The sequence below is a fragment of the Mchenga conophoros genome, linkage group LG7 (assembly GCF_057382185.1).
Source record: "Mchenga conophoros isolate Kocher_MC1m ecotype Shallow Benthic linkage group LG7, M_conophoros_male_GT1.1, whole genome shotgun sequence".
NCBI lineage: Eukaryota > Metazoa > Chordata > Actinopteri > Cichliformes > Cichlidae > Mchenga > Mchenga conophoros.
Window position 1 is genome coordinate 17324633 of NC_140532.1, and position 14872 is coordinate 17339504.

A 14872-nucleotide genomic window follows, 5' to 3' on the forward strand; every position below is an offset into this window, starting at 1 on the left:
CGTGATAAACCGTCTTAAACTGAACTGAAATGAAGACATTTTTCCTTAAGCAACCAAATTATTTCTTCGTCTGGGCATCAGAGTCCACCCTCTTAACATAAAGCAAATTGGAAGCTATCATCCATTAAGCTAGCGGTTCCCGCCTTTTCAGGCTTACTTTCAGATCATTGGTCCGATCCTAGAGGCTGCCTTGATGTTACCAGGGGTGTTTCCTTGGTTTTTGAAATGTGGGGGGTAGGGCACAGGAGGGGCAGGGTGGGCCACAGGAAAGACAGTGTAGACATTAGCATGGGCCGGGGTTTTTCCATGGCTTTTGAAATAGGGTGGCACAGGGTCCAATAATATTTAATTTAACAAACGCACCCTTATTTTTGATTCATGACTGTTCATATGATTTATGCTTTTTTCTTTTTTACTTGGAGATTATTTTAATTGCTTGCATGCTGCCAATAAGCACTAATTATAATAATACAGCATGCAATACTGAGAACCTTCACAGACATGCAATATTAGATTTATATTACAAAATTTGAAAAATAATAAATACTTATAAGTATATGTTATAGTTAACAAAGTGTAGTATTTGACTGCAAAATATAGTGGAGCCATAGCGAAATCCATCTTTCATACTGTAAGTGGATTCAGTGGTATTTTTATGGTACTAACCTTCTATATGGTCATGGCACATAGTTATGGCTTGCCCTGCAGTGCCTCTGACGCATGACTCCTGAGAAATGATAACAGGTCGGCTTAGTTGAGGCAGAGGCACAGTAGTGCAAGACTAATTGAGTAACTAATCCCTTTTGTTATTTTCATTTCAAGTATTTTTTCTTCGATAATACCAGGTTTGTAATGCCCAGTACACACTCCTCAAGCTGCCATTTTCTCTTTACTCTATTTAGTTTATTTTTAATCTTATTTGTCTTATTTATTGTCAGTGTCAATATTATTATAATTATTGTTGATTGTTATTATTTACAGCTCCTCTCTGACTGCTCGTGGCTTTTTGATAGCCTGAGGTAAATTCCTTTTTTTTGTGTTTAGACACTTGACAATAAAGTTTATTCAGGTAATAAGTCTGTAGTGCACGTTGTTTTAGACACACACCTTATTTTTGCTCCAGGGCCTATATTATTTAGTTTTTCTAACTGAGAAATATATAACATCAGCATATAAAATGGTACTTGTCTTTTCTCAGACTCAGATATCTAATGTTGTGAAAGTTATCATCAGTAAAATCCCAGCATTCCCATCTAAACGTTGCCATCTCATCTGCACAAAGCTTGTAGCGTATCTTTGTATTCATGCCTTGCAGTTTGTGAGAACAATGCACAGTCACTTTATTAAGTATAACTTATTATTACTTGATTTGACCCCCTTTTGTCTTCCCTTAACTCTTCATAGGAGAGAATCAACAAGCTTGAGCTTGAAACTTTCCTCAGACATTTAAGTCCACATTGATATGATAGTGTCACACATTTTCTGCAGATGTTGTGAATCTGCTGTTCTCCCCTATCTCAAAAGCACTTTGTTGGATTGAAATCTGATGATTTGAAGTATATGAACTTGTCATATTCAAGAAACCAGTTTTAAAATGATCTGAGCTTTGCGACAGCAGCAATACTCAGGCAGGCTCTGGCATTTAAGCAATATTCAGGTGATACAATGGGGCCTATAGTGTGTCCAGAAAACATTTGTCACACCATTACACCAGCACCACCAGCCTGAACCGTTGATTCAAGCCAGGACAAGTCCATGCTTTTATGCTGTTTATACCAAATTCTGACCTTAGTTTTGTAGATTGTAGCAGCAGAAATCGAGAGTAACATTTTTTCATCTTCTATTGTCCAGTTTTGTTGAGCCCCTGTGAACTGTAACCTCACTTTCCTGTTATGATCCAACAGGTGTGGCACCCAGTCTCGTCTTGTGCTGCTGTAGCCCATCTGCTTCAAGCTTTTGAAGTGTTGTAGATTAGGAGATGCTCTTCTGCACCCCTTGGCTAGGGTGAGTTGTTATTTGAGGTACTTTTGCTGTAATATCAGCCCAAAGCAGTCTGGCCATTCTCCTCTGACTCCTTGTATGAACAAAGCATTGTCACCCAGAGGAGTCCTGCTCTTTGGAAACACAGGGAACATTCAAACTCCACACAGATGTGCCCAGGGAGAGAAGAGAATCAAACCCAATATTTCATCCATGAAACCTTAATTTAACTTTTACTTTATTAAAGACATTATTGTTAAATGACTTTAAGGCATCTAAATGGTAAATATCTTTAACAAGTCCTCACTTGGACACCATTCACCAGTCGTTTCAACTAATTTCACATAGAAATGAGAAACATGGAGTGCAACTGAAACTTTAATCAATGATATAATTATCTCTTTCAGAACATAGGCAGTAGCTGCTTGTAGAGCTGGGCGATAGAACGATAACGATATGTATCGCGATATAACTTTTACTCGATAGAGAAATTAAGCTATCGCGATAGACCTCGCCGCTCTTGTCCTCTTAAAAAAAAAAAAAAAAAAAAAAGGTCAGCCAATCCAAATTAAGTAGCGCAGAGCCGAACCAATCACAGCCGCAGCGTCACGTCGCGTGACTTGTTACGTACAGCACAAGTGCCAAGCCGCACGTGTGTTTGTTTGGGAAGCAGCCAGCGGGTAATGGAGCCAGCGCGTAATGGAGGAAATGAGTGTGCCGACTAGAAAAATCAACCGAGCGTGACCGAAGAGAAAACAGATGATGGTTCCAATGCCGGAGAGATTGTCGAACGGAAGAGCCATAGAAGTTCCGTAGGGTGAAGGTATTTCGGCTATTTCAAGTCTGACAAAAAACAGAGTAGCGTGCACTGTAAATTGTGCCGAAAGCAAGTCTGGAAATACAATAAACTGGTGCATGCGTCACACTGTGCGCCACGTTATTGTTTCGGTGAAATGAATTTCTACAATACTGTTACTGTTAATTCTACTCTCTGCAGTGTTTAAATGCTTACATATACACACAGTTACTGTCCCTCCACACATACGACTCGGTTCTGCTTCTATGCCGCAGCTTTGTTTACTTTTTCCCACCGAGGCTTCTAGACTTCTGATTGGCCGACATTTCTGCACGGTTAGGAATCTAGCGCCACCTGCTGCTTTGGCATGTTCATAGCAGCGTTTTCCTTTATTTCTGCCTTTATGTGTGGACGGGATTATTTTTAAAACGAAAACGGAAAATCTCCGTTTTCAAAAATACCCGTGTATGTGTGGACGTAGCCTCAGTCTCTGACTGGAAGCGCTAATTCGTCATTCGGCTTTTGTCAGACTAAAGTAACTGTTAAAACTGTTTGAAAAGCTAAGCTATACAACAAGGAGAGATTGAGAATTTCCTTTTAGTTCTCAGTTTATTTGATATTGACAAAAGTTAGTCAGTTTTGTCTGTTCTTCTGTAAAACAAACTAAGATTTATTTTTAGAATTAATATTTTGTTTCTAAGTGGAATTGACAATTTAGTCTGTTTCGTTTGTTCTGTTTTGAAACTTAAACGCTTTAGCGGCTGCCTTTTGTGTAGTTTGCAATATTTGCCTTTATCTATCTGAAAAAGTCTCATGTTCCTTAAGTACATCTACCCTGTTGAACTTATTATGGGAAATAAATATTTAAATAAAAACAAGCTGCTGATTATTTCACATTTTACTTGTGAGCAACGGCACATTTAAATCTTACAAATATAGTTATTTGGCTTATATCGTGATAGATATCGTTATCGCCTGAAATGAAAAAAACATATCGTGATATGAAAAAATCTCATATCGCCCAGCTCCAGCTGCTTGTGTGTGCTTTATTGATCTTTACCTTTATTAAACACAATACAAAAACCCATATAAAAAATTACATTCTTTATAACCACAAAATATAAGTTTATCTTTATTTAACAAAATCAGAAGTTCAATAATACATTTACCATCAGGGGAAAGAGTTCACAGAAGAATTGAGGCACAATTTTGATGAAGACTTAAGAAGCCAGTCAGCAGCTTTGAGCAGCGAGGCAGTAGAAACCGGATGCAATTCAAACTACTTTCATGGCATCATATTTCAGTTTATTCATGTACAGAGTCTGATAGTCCACCTCCCAGAACACTGATTTCATATGGTGCTAGAGACTGTGTACAAACATCTACGTCACCAAATGAAATCAGTTTCTGAGTGCAGTTCTTTACTCAACAAGTCTTCTGATTGACACTGTTAATAGGTTTAATACAGAAAAGGACATTCTTGTATATTCATGGCCTGGCAAGCTTCCTTTAGCAAAGTGGATGCAGGTGTAGCTCAAAGGCTGCTGCTGTTTGAGGACGGAAGCTGGCTGTATTTGTTCAGTTGCTAATTTCCCAGATGAACACCAGAGGGTGTGGTTACACAGCCGGCTAGAGCCATGACAGAAGTGGTGCAAGGAATTTAGCTCGGATCTGAAGGGATGTTTTTGGAGAAACTACCTCAGCAAAGCTGGTTGGAAACTCCTGGGTGCCTCCTGGTGTTCCACCTACCTGACTGTGCAGACCTCTGCTGCAAACGACAAAAAAATCTGAATCAGGCTGCTGACCAACGTCACACTGTGCATCATGAAATGCATGAAAATAAAGAATGATAACACAGGCGATATTTACACATCAGTAATGCTATTTCTGAACATTAAATCTGGCTTTTTAGGACATTTCTGATTATAATCTAGACCATAGGTGTCAAACTCTGGCCCGCGGGCCAGGTTTGGCCCGCAGCCTAATTACATTTGGCCCGCGAAGCCATACCAAATTATTATTAGAGCTGGCCTGCTGGTATTATACAGCTAATATATATATCGTTTAGTATTAAGCTTTGCTTGTTCCATAATCAGTTTTTCAGCAAAACTTGTTTGAGTCCAAAAGAAAAGATTAATTCTTAAATCTGGAGGAAGATTTTTTTCTTCCATAAATATTAACTTTAGCCCGCGACCTTGTTCCAGTTTTGAATTTTGGCCCACTGTGTATTTGAGTTTGACACCCCTGATCTAGACAGTGGTTCTTGAACTAAGACGTAGGATGTAAACTTTTTTGATTTCTTAAGAGGGCAATCAAGAATTTTTTTTTGAAAACCACTGTATTAGTCGATGCTCCTGTTACACAGGAACAAAGCTTCAAATAATGAGGCGAGTGTTTATACAAATAAAACCTCTGAGCCAAAAGTGCAGACTGCTGGAAACAGAAGAACAGAAAAAGATTATTTTGAACTGCCTATTTTGAAAGTCATGCAAAGTTCCTCTAGTAGAGATTATAAATTAGAAATGAGTGTAACAGACTCCTTTTAATATAAAGCCAAAACATACACTGGGTTTGTGTGAAGCTTAAAAATAATCACCTCTCAATTGAACAAGTGAAGTATCTCATTTGTATGTAAACCAAAGAGTAGGCTAACTAGAAATGCACTTGGAAAGTACAGTGCTATGTGAAATGCCCTCATAGCTCACAGTGTTAAAGAAAGATATCTACACCCACATCCACACCAACAACGGTTCCTTTTCACACCTGTTCCATCTCTTTACATGATTTTGTGAAATTTGCCCAACAACAAATGATGCTGAAAACATGTTGGATCTCCCTGATGGAGGTTTTATGGTGGAGTTTGTACCAAATTTCACTTTTACTGTCTATGCTCAGGCTGATAATGCAAAGGCATTCTTTTTAACAGCCAGCAGGGGGCGACTCCTGTGGCTATAGAACGAACAGTAAATCCAAATGTTCTCAATTGCTAATTTCAAGTTTTACTGAACCCAGCATTGGAAAATTACGATCCCAATTTGAGTCAAAAAGATAGTAAAGCAGTGTGTGCTGTTACTGACAACCATATGGTTTCTCAGAGAGTTCGCATCTAGTTTCAAAACACCAAGATAGTAACTGCTTTACAACAGGCCTCCATTAAACAGTGGGTGGTGTCATGGTGACTGAGTTTTGAATCTCTGTATGAGTAGGAAAGTGCAAACCTTGCTGATTCTCCTGGTTTCTGTATGGTAAGCTGTGCTAAACCAAACTATCCCCTATAGATTCATCTTTACAGTGAAGAGAGGTGAAGGCCAATCAATGTTCTGGTTTGTCTTTCAGAAACAAAATTGACAAATGCAAAATGTGTAACTATTTCTTTAAATGTGGGATGCGATTAAGTAATTACACAGAAGCAGGTTGGGTAACATTCACAGGGCAGGGATAGAACAATAGGATAGAGACAATCCTCTATTCAGCTTTCTTATAGGGTTAAAGCGTCAAGACTTTGTTTTCAGTATCTGAACCAAGTACAATAAACAGCTGAAATTAAGTGTGCACCATAAAGGTATGCAGCAGGTCTAGCAGGTCTTATAATAATGTTTCAACCACAGAAGCTATGAAGCTCTGAGTCATGTTCGTTGTCAGATGGCTTCATTTGAACGTCAGTTTAAATGGGGTGAAGTTCATCACACCTCGCCAAATCCCACTGAACATATGGAGCAACAAGCAGAGACACAAAGCTGGAGAGTAAAATAATGCTTGATTTCAATGAAGGGAAAGATTAGTCTCTGTGCAATCTTCCCACATCATGAAAAAATTTTTTTCATGGATGAATAAAGACAAAGGAAATGAATTCACCAATGTGTCACCAAACTGTGGTGGTGACTGAGGATCCAAAGAAACAGTAGTCATCAGTGCATCTTTCATTTCCCCAGTCCTTTTACCTGATATCATCTGCTGTCTCAGAATATAAAGCAAGAATGAGTCATTTTGACATCACTCTAAAATGCAGAGAATAAGTCAGGGGAGACTCTGCTTGATTCAGGGAGGAAGAAGGATGTGAAGGGGTCATTCTACTAAGTGCTTCCTGAAGGTGCTGTGGCTTCAGGTGAAATATCCTCAGCACCCTTAAGCGAGTTCAGTTAAAGGGCAAGCAATTATCCTTACTAGTGGAAGGCATAACCCCAGAAACATCTGCAGTTATGTGCTGGTGAGGCACAGGGATGAGGGACGGAGGTGACATAAACACGGAGGATCTAATATTTCAGTTCCTGAAATAGCATCTGATGAATTTGACAATTCCGAAGTTCAGAGTGACGTAAATCAAACTGAAAGTTGATTTAAATCAGTCTTTTAAAGTATTTATTTCACATTAAGGTACTCTGTTTTAAAGGAAGACAGTTGAAAAATTCCTGTTGAATCATTGTTTTTGCTCAGATGTTATCAAACGTACGCCAACAGGGGTTTAACATTAAACCCAACCCTGTTTCCAGGAATGGATAACTCACTGGTTGCTGCAGCTTAACCTTTACCAGATTGGGTTGAGAATGCTATTGATCTTCGCATCTAACTCCAGGCAAGTCAGTGAGTAAACACAAATTCCAACATGTCAGATTATTACTCCAAGACAATGAGAAAGAAGTATGATAGGAACCCAAGGGGTCTTTTAGGATTCAGAAAACTGGTAAGGAAAACCATCCCTGACTGCTTAAAAATACAACAATGAAGACTAGTTCATCCACTTCCTGGCCCAGTTACAACCTGTGAATACTTAACTCTTTCGTGGATGAAATATGCATGGTTATTTTGTGTTATATATGTATAAACTCAATTATTAAAGATCATCTTGATCATCTTGATCATCAAGATCAACTCTTCATCTTTTTTAAAATGTCTGCGCACTGTTACGTTGCTTGCTTATAATAAATAGCAGTTTATAATAATTACTTCATTGTCTTCCTTCTCTCACCCCAACCAGTCGCAGCAGATGGCCGCGCCCCTCCCTGAGCCTGGTTCTGCTGGAGGTTTCTTCCTGTTAAAAGGGAGTTTTTCCTTCCCACTGTCGCCAAAGTGCTTGCTCATAGCCGGTCATTTGATTGTTTATTGGTTGATTATTCTCTGTATGTATTATTGTAGGGTCCACCTTACAATATAAAGCTGTTGTTGTGATTTGGTGCTATATAAATAAAATTGAATTGAATTGTATGTAGGGGTAATTGGTGGGGGTCAAAAGATCAGGCTTTAGACTGTTACAGAGTGAAGATACTGCTAATATGAAGACCTTGAGGGGCATGCCTCTCCCACAAAAGCCCCACCCAGCAGCTGTTAAAATCTTCTGTTTACAGGGGGGCCAACCAATCAGAGGAAAGGTGGAGGAAGGAGAAAAGCTCTGGCTTGTTTCAGACAGAGGCTCATTATCAGATATTTTAAGATTAGATTTAATGTAATCTTACATTAAGATTAGCAAAACATGAGCATCAGGCTGATCAGAACTTTTTGCCGTCTGAGGACCGAGGGTGATGTCAATCAAACCCTGTTTAGAGGGCACAGTACTAACCACTGATGTGACATAGCTGTGAGTTTTCTGATACTGCTTGAAGCGATCAAATGAATGACCTGTTAACAAATGCTGACGTGACACGTGAAAGGGTTAAACTTAGAAGTGTGTCATGCGTCAAGAGAAAAACCCTACATCCTGGACTTAAAGCAATCAACCTTGTGACAGATGAGTCAGAAGAAAAAAAATCCTGGGCTTTTTTTTAAACACATTGATGGTGATCATTGATTATGCATGCATATATATGAGCCTCAGCATGACAAAGAGTGCAAAGGAATAACACAGAAACACAGCTATTACTACTATCATTTGCTATAGGTAGGATGACTAACAGGGGGATTTTAAAGACTTGCTACTGTGCTGCTAATTATTCTGGACCTTTATTTCTTTGCCTGAGATCCGGGACTGCACAGACAAAAGAAGGCTTCATTGCACACCGGACTTAAATGACAGAATGAGGTTTGCAGGGAGTGTTCTGTAGCTAAATATATACCTCCGCCAATGTAGGACAGAATCCAGGTGTGGTCACCTGATGTTCAGAAGCGTAATATCTAGCTACGAAAGCAGGAGAAAGTTTAGAGCAGACAATCATCCAGAATAATTCAGCGTCAAGGTTGGATGTTGAGCCATTTTCTTGCGAGAAATGATGGAGCAACAGAGAGAAAGAGTTTCTCAGAAGTGGCTCAGAGGCAGAGGACCTTATGATACTCACTGCCTTTGCGTTTACTAGACAGAAACCAAAGATAGAAATTTTACACAATTCCCAAATTCTGGGCTGGTTCTCATCCCGGAGAAAGTGCAGATAAATTGTCAACTATTGCCCTAATGGACCTAATGGATTAAAGCTTGGAAAAATAAAAAGTGAAAGATTGTGGCTTACTGTGCTTTAAAAGTTGAGTGAAAATGAAACTGCTAAGTCATTTTCTGTAACAACCAGAACCATTACGCAAAATAACACAGTAACAAGACATAAGGTCAGCATGTTAAAATGATATCTGTGTCTTCATAACACGCAAATTAAAATAAATATATGAATAAAAAGAACAAATACATAAGCACAGGAATAAACACAAACACTTACCGAGCCGCCAGTCACCTGCGACACAGTGAATGACTTCCTCCTTGAAGACGTTTTCATACCCGCTTCTCCGGTTCAAAGCCACTCCTGTCCCGTACTGAGACGTCCTGTATTATATTGTACTGTAGGTTCTGAGCTCCTCAGGGCTGTCTTCTCTCTACGTAAGTGTGTGAGAGAGCTTGATGAGCGACAGAGGAGTTATGAGATGGAGATGCCGCTGTGAGCTCCGCCCTCCTTCCTTTCTCTCTTTTTACAGTCAGTATGAGCTGTTCATCCACTCTGCTGCCAGAGTCATTATTGTAACTGAGTCAACGCGGGCTCCACACAAACACAGGCACACACACACAAACACACACACACGAAGGCAAGCTGCACTTTAAACAGGGAGAATAGAAATGTCTTGAAACCTTTACAAACGTGTTCCCACATGATAAAAACCCTCATAAAAAATCGACAGCAGCTGCTACCAAAGAGCTCACACACATTACACAAACATTACACACCCAGCATGACAAAGCATCCTTGGACTAGCCAGCACCAACAAGCGATTACTCTATGTGCGCACTTCATCCACATAAATCCATAGATTGATCTCCTCCATGGTTGTTTGGGGCCAAATGTAGAATGCTGTGAAAATACCACACATTGAGTAATTTTTTTCCCTTCCAGTGTAGGCCTCCACTGGATTCCTGACCTGCAAATTGGCAAATTAAATTGTGTGCGGTGAAAAACAGAGGAACACAGCCCCGTTAAACTAACCACAACATAAAGTATCCTATCATTAACAGAAAAAACAGGCTTGAGCTTCCTCCGTGACAAGAACCACACAAGCTGGGAAATTCCCTGGCCGAGGGGGGAAGGGGAAAGGATGAAATAGGATCCATATGGAGGTGACAGGTGAGAGGGCACGACTCACAGACCGGGAATCTCACTCTGCATTCCTCTGGCTTGACGGGAAACAGGATAATTGCTCTTCCGGCGTAGTAAACTCATGCGCATGCATATTGGAACACCAGACCACATGACCAAGCTTCCTTTTCCCAGTATCCATTCCTCCGTTGTGAGTCAGCTGACCACAACATGACTCGTTCATCTCCTCCTTTGATCTTTCCATCCTGAAGATGCCAACGGAAGTGGCTGAAAGGTCTGAGTCACATTCACTTCTCACCCTGAGTTCACTGTAAAACCCTCCTCTTCCCCCTCACTCACTACAACAACATCCACATTTTGATCCAGCTGTCATCAATCCAGCATCCACCTACACAATATAAGCACTTGTTTTTACTCACTCTGCCTTTTACCTCCCACCTCATTCACTTTCCTCCATCCGTCTATCCTGAGATGAATAAACAGCCCCAGCATTTCAAGGAATATCTCCTGCTCTCAATCCAACCTCCTGACCGACGTAGATCCCTAATCCTCACCAGCCGCCTCACCGGAGAAAAGCTCTGCTATAAAGACAGCGAGACTGAAAATATCTCTCCTCTCCTCGCTCTGATGCACTCTCCGTTTCTCTTCCTTCTTCTCTCTCTCTCTCGCTCTATCTCTCTCACTCTGTTTACAACTGAAGAGCAGCTTTAGAGACATGAGGCATAGTGAAACTGGTTCCCTGTAGATTATGAAGTCATGATGACCGGGGCATGCTGATCCAGTCATTACACCTTATGTTATGGGTTTATCCAAATAAACTGACTTCTCTGAAAATCAGTTGCATTTATATTTGTTTAGGAAACAAGAACAAGAAGTGAAATTGAAGCAGGAGAGTGACATTTTTAGAAATGCACTCACTTGTATTCCTCGCTCAATTTAACCCCTTAATTCCATGTTTTCTAACAGCTCCGGAGACCTGATGCCAAAATTTGGATTAACTTTGGGCGTGTTGTCATGTGCAAAGATGGAGAGGAGAAAGCAAAACAAGACCGCTGATCACTGAAGAAAGTCCCACAAAATTACCTTCTGGTCAGCTGGGCCTCCTGGGCCTGCTTGGGTTCTCTCAGTGTACTCCAGCTTCCTCCCACAGTTCAAAGAAGTGTATGTCAGATTGACTGGTGATTCAGACCTATCCATAGTAGCCTAGTGCCATCTGGAATAACACCTACTAGGTTAAATAGGAGGATGGATGACACATTTCTTGTGTTTGTTGTAAAGTAAACTCTTTTTTGTTTCAGTTTTCTGGAGCAGGAAGCTATAAACATGTAGTGGTTCCATGGTTTTGTAATGAGTCAGTCATAGTTGCTACATTTCACGCCCTCTGTGTTTCCCTGTCTCTGTCATCATGTTTAGTATTAGTATGTGGCTTGGCGTTAGCTATTTGTCTGTTGGTTACTTCCTGTTTTATTCTGAAGGCAAGTTTTCTCTTGTGTCTTGTTTTGGTTTCCTGTTTTTGTTTTCCGTGCCCTTATTACTTGCTGTGTTTTCTTACTACCTCTGCCTAATCACAGGTCACCAGTATGTGTGTTTGTGTGTGTGTGTGTAGTCCTGCTTGTCTGCTTCCTGTGTGTCTACTGCTTGATACTCAAGAATGGTTTTGTTTTTAGACTTTGTATTTCTTGGAATTCCTGTAAGTGTCATGGTCCCTGGGTCACTGACACAGAAACTCTTTTTTGTTTCATTTTTTTGGAGCAGGAAGCTATAAACATGTAGTGGTTCCATGGTTTTGTAATGAGTCAGTCATAGTTGCTACATAGTTGCTAGACAAAACTACGATTGTCTAGTTTTGACTGTCTTTGTATTACAGTTCTGTCTTGAGTATTGTTGACATTCTGTTTTTTTGTTCTGGTGTTATGGTTATGTTACAGTTATCTGTGCATTAAGTTAATGGGAGGTTGTTTGTGCTGTTTGTGCCCCATTCTGTCCCCTCAGGCTTATGTCCACATTCTTCTGTTTCTGTGTCTATCTTGTATCTCTTAGTCTTGCTCTCAGTAATCATTACTTCCTGTTTTATTTGGATAGTCTATTCTCAGTTCTGTTCAGTTTGTTCAATTTGACCCGTTCATTCAGTGAAACAGATCTTGCGGGGGCTACACAGTTGCTTCTACAGAGTGGCACTTGCTCCTATGTACTTCCACCTGATTAATTCTAAGTTTATAAGATTTCATTAGTTTCTTGGATGTCATAATCACACACTAGTCAATGTATATTTATGAGTACAATATAATTTGTTTTCTATTAAATAACCTCAAAAAAATGACTGACAGTATCTTGAAGAAACATAGCAAAAATTAAACCTTTGCTGACACTCAATAATGTGGAAATTCTACTAAACACTAGATTGAATTTTCTCTAATTATTTTAACTCACATGTCACGTCAATCTCCCAGTCCTCCTTACTCTACACTCTGTTCCACTATAATTTAGAATACATTTTTAAAATGGTATCAATAATGTATAAAGCCCTACATGGGCAGGCTCCTGCTTATATATAGCAGAGCTACTGAGACCTTATAACTGCAGCCAACCTCACACATTATCTTCGAAATGTTCCATGCTCTTATTTAAAAACCAGAGGTGATGTTGTTGCTGCTTTGGAGCAGCCTTCCTCGGCCTATCTTTGCTAAATCTATGGTTTGTTTAACAGTAAATGTCTCCTGACAACACTTTATAATAGGCTAGCTTTTCCTTAATCTTTCTTCCATTATTTGTGGCCTTTTGTTCTTCTGATGTTTATATTGGAGTGCTTGTGCAGGAATGAATGAAAGACTGTGTGTTTAGACTCAGTTTACATGTATGAATATGTACAATTATGCTTAATGTGTTTTCATCCAAACATTGAAGCACTTTGTAACTGTATGTTTTAAAATGTGCTTTACAAGCCTATTATTATTATTATTATTATTATTATTAAATTGGCAGCTGCCACATGAAAAATAAACGGCAGCACTTAGCATTAACATAATTAACTGGAATTAATATCTGTATTTTACAGCTTTGTGTGATTTTTGACAGTATCCATCTCTTATAATCTCTTGTTTTAGTTGCAAGTGTTGCATTTTACTGTTATAATTTTAACCAGCTCATTACTGGTTAAATGCAAAGAAAGCAGCTTCCTTTAATAGTCGAGTATTAAGCAGCTAAGAATTCGAACAATTCAGACCTTCAGAAACAGGTTAGTATTCAAACACATGTAAAAGAAGGAGCGTACCTAGTGGGTGTGTTAAAAAACAAACAAACATTTATATGTCAGTGTAATCCGTTATTGCTGCCCCCAAGTGGCTGAAAATTTGTGCTGAAAATTCAAAGTGAGCTGTGGCTGCTGGTGAAGGTGGCGTGGGTGTGGAAAGGATAAACGGGGGTGAAAAGGACAGCGTCATTGAACAATGACAGGATGGATGAATATGGGGTGTCAGCACAGGCAGAGGTGAAGATGGGTTGTTGACATGTTCTTTCCTCTCCACATGTCCTTTGAAGAGAAATGGATGAATACATTAAAAGAATAGTTGAGTAACAGGCACCGATATGGGGTTACTGTATGTCTCTGTGCACTGAAAATGGATTTGTATTATATATGAACAGACATCAAACACAATTTAAGGCCAGTGGCCAAGGTAACAAGAGTAAAAAAAAACCCCAACATATAAAAACCCAGAGTTACGCAACTATGCTTATCGAGTAGTATAAAGGGTTCAGACATCCTTGGTAACAATCACTATCAAAGAAAATTACAGGATTACATAACTCACCTCCATCAAAACTCACATGTAATATTCCCTAGGGATCGTAAATGGATATATTTACTTATACTTATGTTTTACATTAAAAGTAAATTGACATTCATGCAGACCTTCAGTTCTGTAGCATCTTTTTAATTTCAGCCACACGCACAACTCTCATGACAGCAGCAAAAGAGATGACCAATATTAAATTTTTTTAAACATGTTTTCAATGATAAGTTGTGATGTGAGGCTGATGAAGACAATATGTCAGCCAGTTGCTACGTCTTCACGTAGGTGTAATATGAGGTATTATTTGGTAACACTGAGTGGGTGATTGGGTTACAGAGGTGGGCTTTTCTATGCGGAATGAGATACTGCCTGGGCACACACACACATTTGCACACACAAACCTCATTTTTCTTCTCTTTATTTTATTGCAGCCAGCTCCCTAACAACCTGACTCACCTCCCTAGTTCCAAAGGCCCCATGTCCTTCAGAGAAATCCACATGTATTCATCATTTCGCAGGAAGATGAAAGATTTCAAAGCCAGAGATTTCTTGTGTGAAAGGTGCTTTTATTCAAGTCTTAATATAAAAAACATGCAATTAGATATTTCTTTTTGAAGACACTACAAAACCAACATTAGTTAAAAAAAACTGCCTTTTCCAAACCAGTTCTGACACTATAAGAGTTGCATTTAAATTTTAATGTACAGCAATACTATGGTACAGCTTTCCTAAATGCCCATGGAAGTATTACTATTACCAGCAAGACATTATTGACTGATTTTTAAACATTTATATTTATAAAC

General features: G+C 39.3%; 1 long non-coding RNA gene across 1 annotated transcript; it reads right to left on the reverse strand.

Moving 5' to 3' along the window:
• Positions 1-3895: 3895 nt before the first annotated feature.
• On the reverse strand, positions 3896-10933 carry LOC146569936 (uncharacterized). The gene is made up of 2 exons (XR_014893411.1): positions 9412-10933; positions 3896-4544 (listed from the first exon to the last, which is right to left on the reverse strand). It is a non-coding gene; the product is annotated as an uncharacterized LOC146569936 (long non-coding RNA).
• Positions 10934-14872: the final 3939 nt, after the last annotated feature.